The following is a 7,649-nucleotide window of genomic DNA, read 5'->3' on the forward strand; positions in this document are numbered from 1 at the left end:
TCTAGCTAAAGGTTTATCAATTTTGTTTATCTTTAGAAGTCTCCAGCTTTTAGTTTCATTGATCCTTTTTATTGTTTTCTTCATCTCTCTTTCATTTATTTCTGCTCTGCTTTTATATATTTCCTTCTACTAACTTTGAGTTTTGTTTGTTCTTCTTTCTGTAGTTGCTTTAGGTGTAAGTTCAGGATGTTTATTTGAGGTTTTTCTTGTTGCTTAGGGTAAGCTTGTATCTCTAAATACTTCCCTCTGGGAACTGCTTTTGCTGCATCCCATAGGTTTTGGATCATCGTGTTTTCGTTTTCATTTGTCTCTAGGTATTTTTTTTTAATCTCTTTTTGATTTCTTCTGTGACCCATTGGTGGTTTATTAGCATGTTTTTTAGCCTACTTGTGTTTATGGTTTTTGCAGGGTTTTTTTGTAGTTGATTTCTAATCTCATAGTGTTTTCATCAGAAAAGATGCTTGATATGATTTCAGGTTTCCTAAATTTACTGAGGCTTGTTTTGTGGTCTAGCATGTGATCTGTCCTGGAGAATGTTCCTTGTGCACTTGAGAAGAATGTGTATTCTGCTGCTTTCAAGTGGAATTCTCTATAAATATCAGTTAAGTCCATTTGTTCTGATGTGTTATTTAAGGGCTTTGTTTCTGTATTGATTTTGTCTGGATGATCTGGCCATTGATGTGAGTAGGGTTTTAAAGCCCTCACTATTATCATGTTATTGTCAATTTCTTCTTTTATGTCTGTTAACATTTGCCTTATATATTGATGTGTGTCTGTGTTTACAATTATTATATCTTCTTGGATTTATCATTATGTAGTGTCCTGATTTTTCTTCATCAGTATATAGGGTCTTTCTTTGTCTCTTCTAACAGTCTTTATTTTAAAGTCTATTTTGTCTGATATAAGTATTGCTACTCCAATTTTCTTTTGATTTTGATTAGCATGGAATACCTTTTCCATCCCCTCACGTTTGGTCTGTTTGTGTCTCTAAATCTAAAATGAGTCTCTTGTAGGCAGCATATACACAGATCTCATTTTTATATCCATTCACCCAGTCTGTGTCTTTTTTTTTTTTTTTTTTTTTTGTGGTACGCGGGCCTCTCACTGTTGTGGCCTCTCCTGTTGCAGAGCACAGGCTCCAGATGCGCAGGCTCAGCGGCCATGGCTCACGGGCCTAGCCGCTCCGCAGCATGTGGTATCTTCCCGGACCGGGGCACGAACCCATGTCCCCTGCATCGGCAGGCAGACTCTCAACCACTTGCGCCACCAGGGAAGCCCTAGTCTGTGTCTTTTGTTTGGACCACTTAGTCCATTTACATTTAAGGTAATTATCCATATTTGTGTTCTTATTTTCAGTTTGTTAATTGTTTTGGATTTGTTTTTGTAGGTATTTTTTTGCCTTTCTTACTTTGGTCTCTTCTCATGATTTGATGACTCCCTTTAGTGTTGTGTTTGAATTCCTTTTTCCTTTTTGTGTGTATATCTATTTTAGATATTTGGTTTTTGTTTACCTTGAGGTTTTTGTATAGAAGTCTCTCTCTATATATATACGTTTTTGTTTTAAATTGCTGATCCCTTTATTTCAAATGCATTTAAATACCTTGCATTTGTACTCTCCTCCACTCACAATTATTGTTTTCTATATCATATTTTACATCTAATTGTTTTCTGTATCCCTTAACTGCTTATTGTGCATACAGATGATTTTACTGCTTTTGTCTTTTCACCTCCATACTAGTTTTCTTTGTGGATGATTTCCTACTTTTACTGTATGTTTGCTTTACCAGTGAGTTTTTCATTCCATGATTTTATTGTTTCTAGTCATGGCCTTTTCTTTTTTGCCTAGAGAAGTTCCTTTAACATTCGTTATAAAGCTGGTTTGATGGTGCTGAATTCTTTCAGCTTTTGTTTTTCTATAAAGCTTTTGATTTCTCTGTCGAATTTCAATGAGAGCCTTATGAGTGGAGTATTCTTGGTTGTAAGTTTTTTCTTTCATCAAATATATTGTGCCATTCCCTTCTGGCCTGCTGAGTTTCACCTGAAAAATCAGCTGATAGTTTTCTGGGGATTGCCTTGTATGTTATTTGTTGCTTTTCCCTTGCTGCTTTTAGTATTCTACCTTTATCTTTAATTCTTATCATTTTTATTAGAATGTGTCTTGGTGTGTTCCTCTTTAGTTTGATACTGTATGGGACTCTGCACTTCCTAGATGTGGTTCACTGTTTCCTTTCCCATGTTAAGGAAGTTTTCAGCTTTTTTCTCTTCAAATATTTTCTCAACCCTTTCTCTCTTCTCTTTCTGGGACCCCAGTTTCTGTTTCCCCCAGTCCCGTGGAGCTCCTGCACTCAATCCCCTCTGGCCTTCAAAGCTAAATACTCTAGGGCTCCTCCTCCCGTTGCTATACCCCCAGGCTTGGGAGCCTGACGTGGGGCTCAGAACTCTCACTCCTGTGTGAGAACTTCTGTGATATAATTGTTCTCAAGTTTGTGGGTTGCCCATCTGGGGGGTGTATGGGATTTGATTATATCGTGAGTGTGCCCCTACTGCAGTCTCATAGGTTTCTTGTTTATGTCTTGGATGTAGAATACCTTTTTTGGTATGTTCCAGTCTTTTTCTTCAATCGTTGTTCTGCTTAGAGTTGTGATTTTGGTGTGCTGGTGAGAGGTGAGTTCAGGGTCTTTTTACTCTGCCATCTTGGTCTTAGTTCTTTGCCCTCAGTCTTGATTGTTGAGTGTAGGTTGACCATTACCTCCCCCAGTATTTAATTTTCTTATGGTCTTGATTTTCTGGTTGAGAAGTTTTTGTCAGTCTTATCTTTGCTTAGATTTTGTCAATTAATCCTAAGCGTTTCATGTTCTTGACTTATTATAAAAGTATTTTTAAAATTTGCTTTCACTTGTTTGCTGCTACTTTGTAGAAATGCAATTGATTTTTATTTATAGAACTTGCTAAGTTTACTCACTTGTTCTAGTACCTTTTTTTGTAGATTCCTTGTAATTGTTTTTATGTACCTGATTTTATAGTCTACAAATACAGTTCATTTCTGTATTTTTAAGTTTATACCTTTTCTTGCCTTATTGTGTTGACTAGACCCTCTGCTATAACGTTGAATAGAAGTGATGAGAGTGGACATCTTTGTCTTGATCTCCACCATGGAAGCATTTGGTCCTTCAACATTACTATGACGTTGGCTGTAAGTTTTTATTGATAATCTTTATCATATTGAGGAAGTTTCCTTTTATTCGTTGTTTACCGGGAGAGTTTCTTTCTTCTAAATCATGAATGGATTGAATTTTGTCGATGCTTATTTAATTAATTAATCTACATCTATTGAGATGAACATGTTTATTTCTCCTTAGTTCATTCATATAGTTAATTACATTAATGGATTTCCACTGGTAAACCAACCTTCATTTAATGTGATGAACCCCACTTGCTCAGTCTATTATCCTTTTTGTATATTGCTGAGTTCCATTTGCTAATATTTGTTAAAAGATCTTCTCACCTATGTTTGTGATGGTTATTGCTGTATTGTTTTCTTATAATTTCTTTTTTTCTGGCTTTGGTACCAGGGTAATAATACTGGCTTCATAAAATAAGTTCAGAAGTCTTTCCACCTCTGTTTTCTGAAAGCTTTTATGTAGGATTGATATTACTTTTTCCTTAACTGTTTGGCAGACTGGTGAAGTCATCTGTGCCTTAAGTTATCTTTGAAGAAAAGTTTTTCATTATGAATTCAGTTTCTTTAATTGTTATAGGGATTTTTAGGTTTTAATTTCTTCTTTAATCAGTTTTGCTAATTTGTGTCACACAAGGTATTTGTTTGCTTCATCTAAGTTATCAAATACACTGGCATGATGTTGCTGACAGTATTTCCTTATCCTTTTAACATCTTGCATGAAAGACCCTAGTAATATCCTCTTTCATTCCTGATATTGGTAATTTGTGCTCTTTTTTCATCATCAGTCTAACTAGAAGTTTATCAGTTTTTCAAAGAACTAGTTATTAATTTCACTGATTAATCTCTTTTTTGTTCATTCATTTCCTATTTCATTGACTTGTACTCTTTCATTATTCTTCCTTCTTCTTTGGGTTTAATTTGCTTTTTTCCTACCTTAAGATAGGCAGAATTAAGACCTCTCTTATTTTAGTGAGTATTTTAATTCTGTAATTTTTCTTTTAAGCACTATATTAGCTGCATCCCACAAAGTTGATATGTTGTGTTTTCACTTTCATTTAGTTCAAGATATTTTCTAATTTTGTTTATGACTTTGTCATTTTTCCCTCTATGCTTCATTTTGTATACCTTCTATTGCTGCATCTTCAAGTTTACCTGTATTTTCTGCTTTGTCAAATCTTCCATTGATCCCACCCAGTAAATTTTTTATGTTTGACACCATATTTTTTCACATCTAGAAACTCCATATGGGTCTCTCTATATATATTCTATTTTCCTCCTCATTGTATTCATGTTTTTCTTTATATCCTTGAGCATTTTTATAATGTTTATAAGAGCTGTTTTAACATCCTTCTCTGCTAATTCAATTATCTCTGTCATTACTGGATCAGTTTTTGTTGGTCAATGTCTCTTTTAGTTACATATCACAGTTTCCTGCTTCTATCTTGTAATTTTTTTATTGGATACTGTACACTGGGAATTAAACATCCTTATAAGCTGTATTTTATTATAGACCTTTAAAGAGTTTTGAACTTTGTTTTGTTGGGCAATTAAGTTACTTGAAGATCAGCCTGATCTTTGTAGGTTTGGTTTTAGGCTTTGGGGGGCAGGTCTAGGGTAGCTTTTACTCTAGGGTTCCTTTAGCCCCAGTACTAAGCTTTGAAGTATCTAAGGTCTCCACTGAATGTGCCATGTGTCCAACAAGATCTGTCCCCTCTGACTGCTGAATGCATGAATGACTTCCAGGCCTGTGTGAGCTCTTAGAGTGATTCAGCTTATGTAGCTGTTCTTTACTCCACAGCTGTTCTTTCTCTAGCTTCATGAAGTTTCATCCTACACATATGCAGACTAGTATTCAACTAAGACTCAAGGACCCCTGAGCAGAACTCTGGAGCTCTTTCTCTGCATAGCTCCTTCTTCTCCAATACTTTGCTAGCAAATTCTAGCTTCCTTGAAACTTCAGTCTCTATCTCCTCAACCCAGCGATAGTACTGAACTATTTGGACTCCCCCTCCTTTGCTATAATTTGGGAAACTGCTTTGGGAAGAAATTCATAGGGCTTGCCCTCCTTATTTTCTGTCTCTCTAGGATCATAATCCTGTAATACCTATTGCCCAATTTATAAAAACGATTAATATACTAAGTCCAATTTTCTCATTAAAGTGGGTGAAGAAGTCCTATAGTCATTATGTCTTCATAATGACATAATGGGTTCAACTGATTATAAATATTCATGCCTTTTATTGATTGCAAAAAAAATTCTTAGTTCATTAAATATTGCCTTTTCCCCATTCTCTCCTTACCTCTAATAATTGCTGGACTTTGATTTAACTGATATTCAGCACCAACTGTGCCAGACACTGTTCTAGGCATTCAGGATACTTTAGTGAGCAAAGCACATACTCTGCTCTAATGGAATTCACATTGTTTACAGCCTATCCTGCCCCTTAACTCCTTTCTCCTATTTTCATCACTTTAGCTGTGTTCTTTCTGTAATATTTTATCAGCTCTGCATTCTAATTCACTCACTCTATTCTTGGCTGTACCACAGTATATTTAACCAGTCCCTTAATGTTTTCTTCTCATTTTAACAATTATAAACACTTATTTTCTTTCAGAGCATTGGTGTGTTTTCTCACTTTAGGTGTCTAAACCTGGTATTTGTTTGATCTTCTGACTTTTGATTATGATTTCTTTGCACATGTTTCCCAATTCTTTGTGAGCTCATCTTTCAAGGGACTTAGTTTTTCATTCTGAGGAAAATTTGTGGACTAGGTTGTGGAAACATCCCTGTAGACTGAGTTTGTGTTTGACCAGGAGCCCTTAGAGATATCATCTGCCCAAGAACCAATTTTTACTTTATGTTGTGCTTGGGGATTTTTTAGGGATCCCTAGATCTGGTAGGAAAAGTAAACTTGAAGCCCAAGCCTGGTTGAGGTACAGTCTTAGGACTTCAAATCCTTAGGAAACTTTTTAGCCCATGCTTTCATTAGTATGTGCAGACCTTTATAGATTCTGTCTTTATGTGTCTGGGGTGGTGGTGGTGGTAATAGCTTGTTTTGATCAATTCACAGACATATTAAAACCTAAGCCCCTTAATTACAGAGATATCAACTTTCCCAGAGTGACCAAAGAATTAGTACCAGTGTTGATGCCCCTGTTTTTAATTTCCTATTAGTTATGTCACTTCATGATTGCCTTTTCTTCCTTGTAAACTCAGCTATGTCCTTAAATTATTTCATTTTTATCCAGCATTTCCAGGTATTTTTAGGGGGCAAGGGCTTTTGTTTTTGAAGTATAGTTGATTTACAGTGTTGTGTTAGTTTCGGGTGTACAGCAAAGTGATTCAGTTATACATATACATGTAGTCACTCATTTATAGAGTCTTTTCCCATATAGGTTATTACAGAATATTGAGTAGAGTTTCCTGTGCTATACAGTAGGTCCTTGTTGATTACTTATTTTATACATAGTAGTGTGTATATGTTAATCCCAACTCCTAATTTATAACCCTCACTTTCCCCTTTGGTAACCATAAGTTTGTTTTCTATGTCTGTGGGTCTGTTTCAGTTTTGTATATGAGTTCATGTGTATCATTAATTTTGGGGGAGTGGGATTACACATATAAGTGATATCATATTTCTCCTTATCTGTCTACCTTACTTCACTTTGTATGATAATCTCTAGGTCCATCCATGTTGCTGCAAATGGCATTATTTCATTCTTTTTAATGGATTTGTCATATTCCATTGTACATATATACTACATCTTCTTTATCCATTCATCTGTCAGTGGACATTTAGGTTGCTTCCATGTCTTGGCTATTGTAAATATACTGATATGAACATTGGGGTACATGTGTCTTTTTGAGTTAGAGTTTTCCCCAGATATATGCCTAGGAGTGGGTTTGCTGGATCATATGGTAGCTCTATTTTTAGATTTTTAAGGAAACTCCATACTGTTTGCCATAGTGGCTGCACCAATTTACATTCCCACCAATAGTGTGGGAGGATTCCCTTTTCTCCACACCCTCTCCAGCATTTATTATTTATAGACTTTTTAATGATGGCCATTCTGACCAGTGAGGTGGCATCTCCTTGTAGTTTTGATTTCCATTTTTCTAACAATTAGCCAGTTGAGCACTTTTCATGTGCCTGTTGGCCATCTGTGTGTCTTCTTTGAGAAATGTCTATTTAGGTCTTCTCCCATTTTTTGATTGGGTTGTTTGAGTTTGGTCTTTTTGTTTTTTGTTTTTTGATATTGAGCTGTATGAGCTGTTTGTATATTTTGGAAATCAATCCCTTGTTGGTCACATCATTTGAAAATATTTTCTCCAATTCTGTGGATTGTCTTTTCATTTTGTTTATGGTTTTCTTTGCTGTGCAAAAGCTTTTAAGTTTAATTGGGTCCCATTTGTTTATCTTTGTTTTTATTTCCATTACTCTAGGAGACAGATCTAAAAAGATACTGC

The sequence above is a fragment of the Mesoplodon mirus genome (genome assembly GCF_964341445.2).
Source record: "Mesoplodon mirus genome assembly, chromosome: 6".
NCBI classification, from domain to species: domain Eukaryota; kingdom Metazoa; phylum Chordata; class Mammalia; order Artiodactyla; family Ziphiidae; genus Mesoplodon; species Mesoplodon mirus.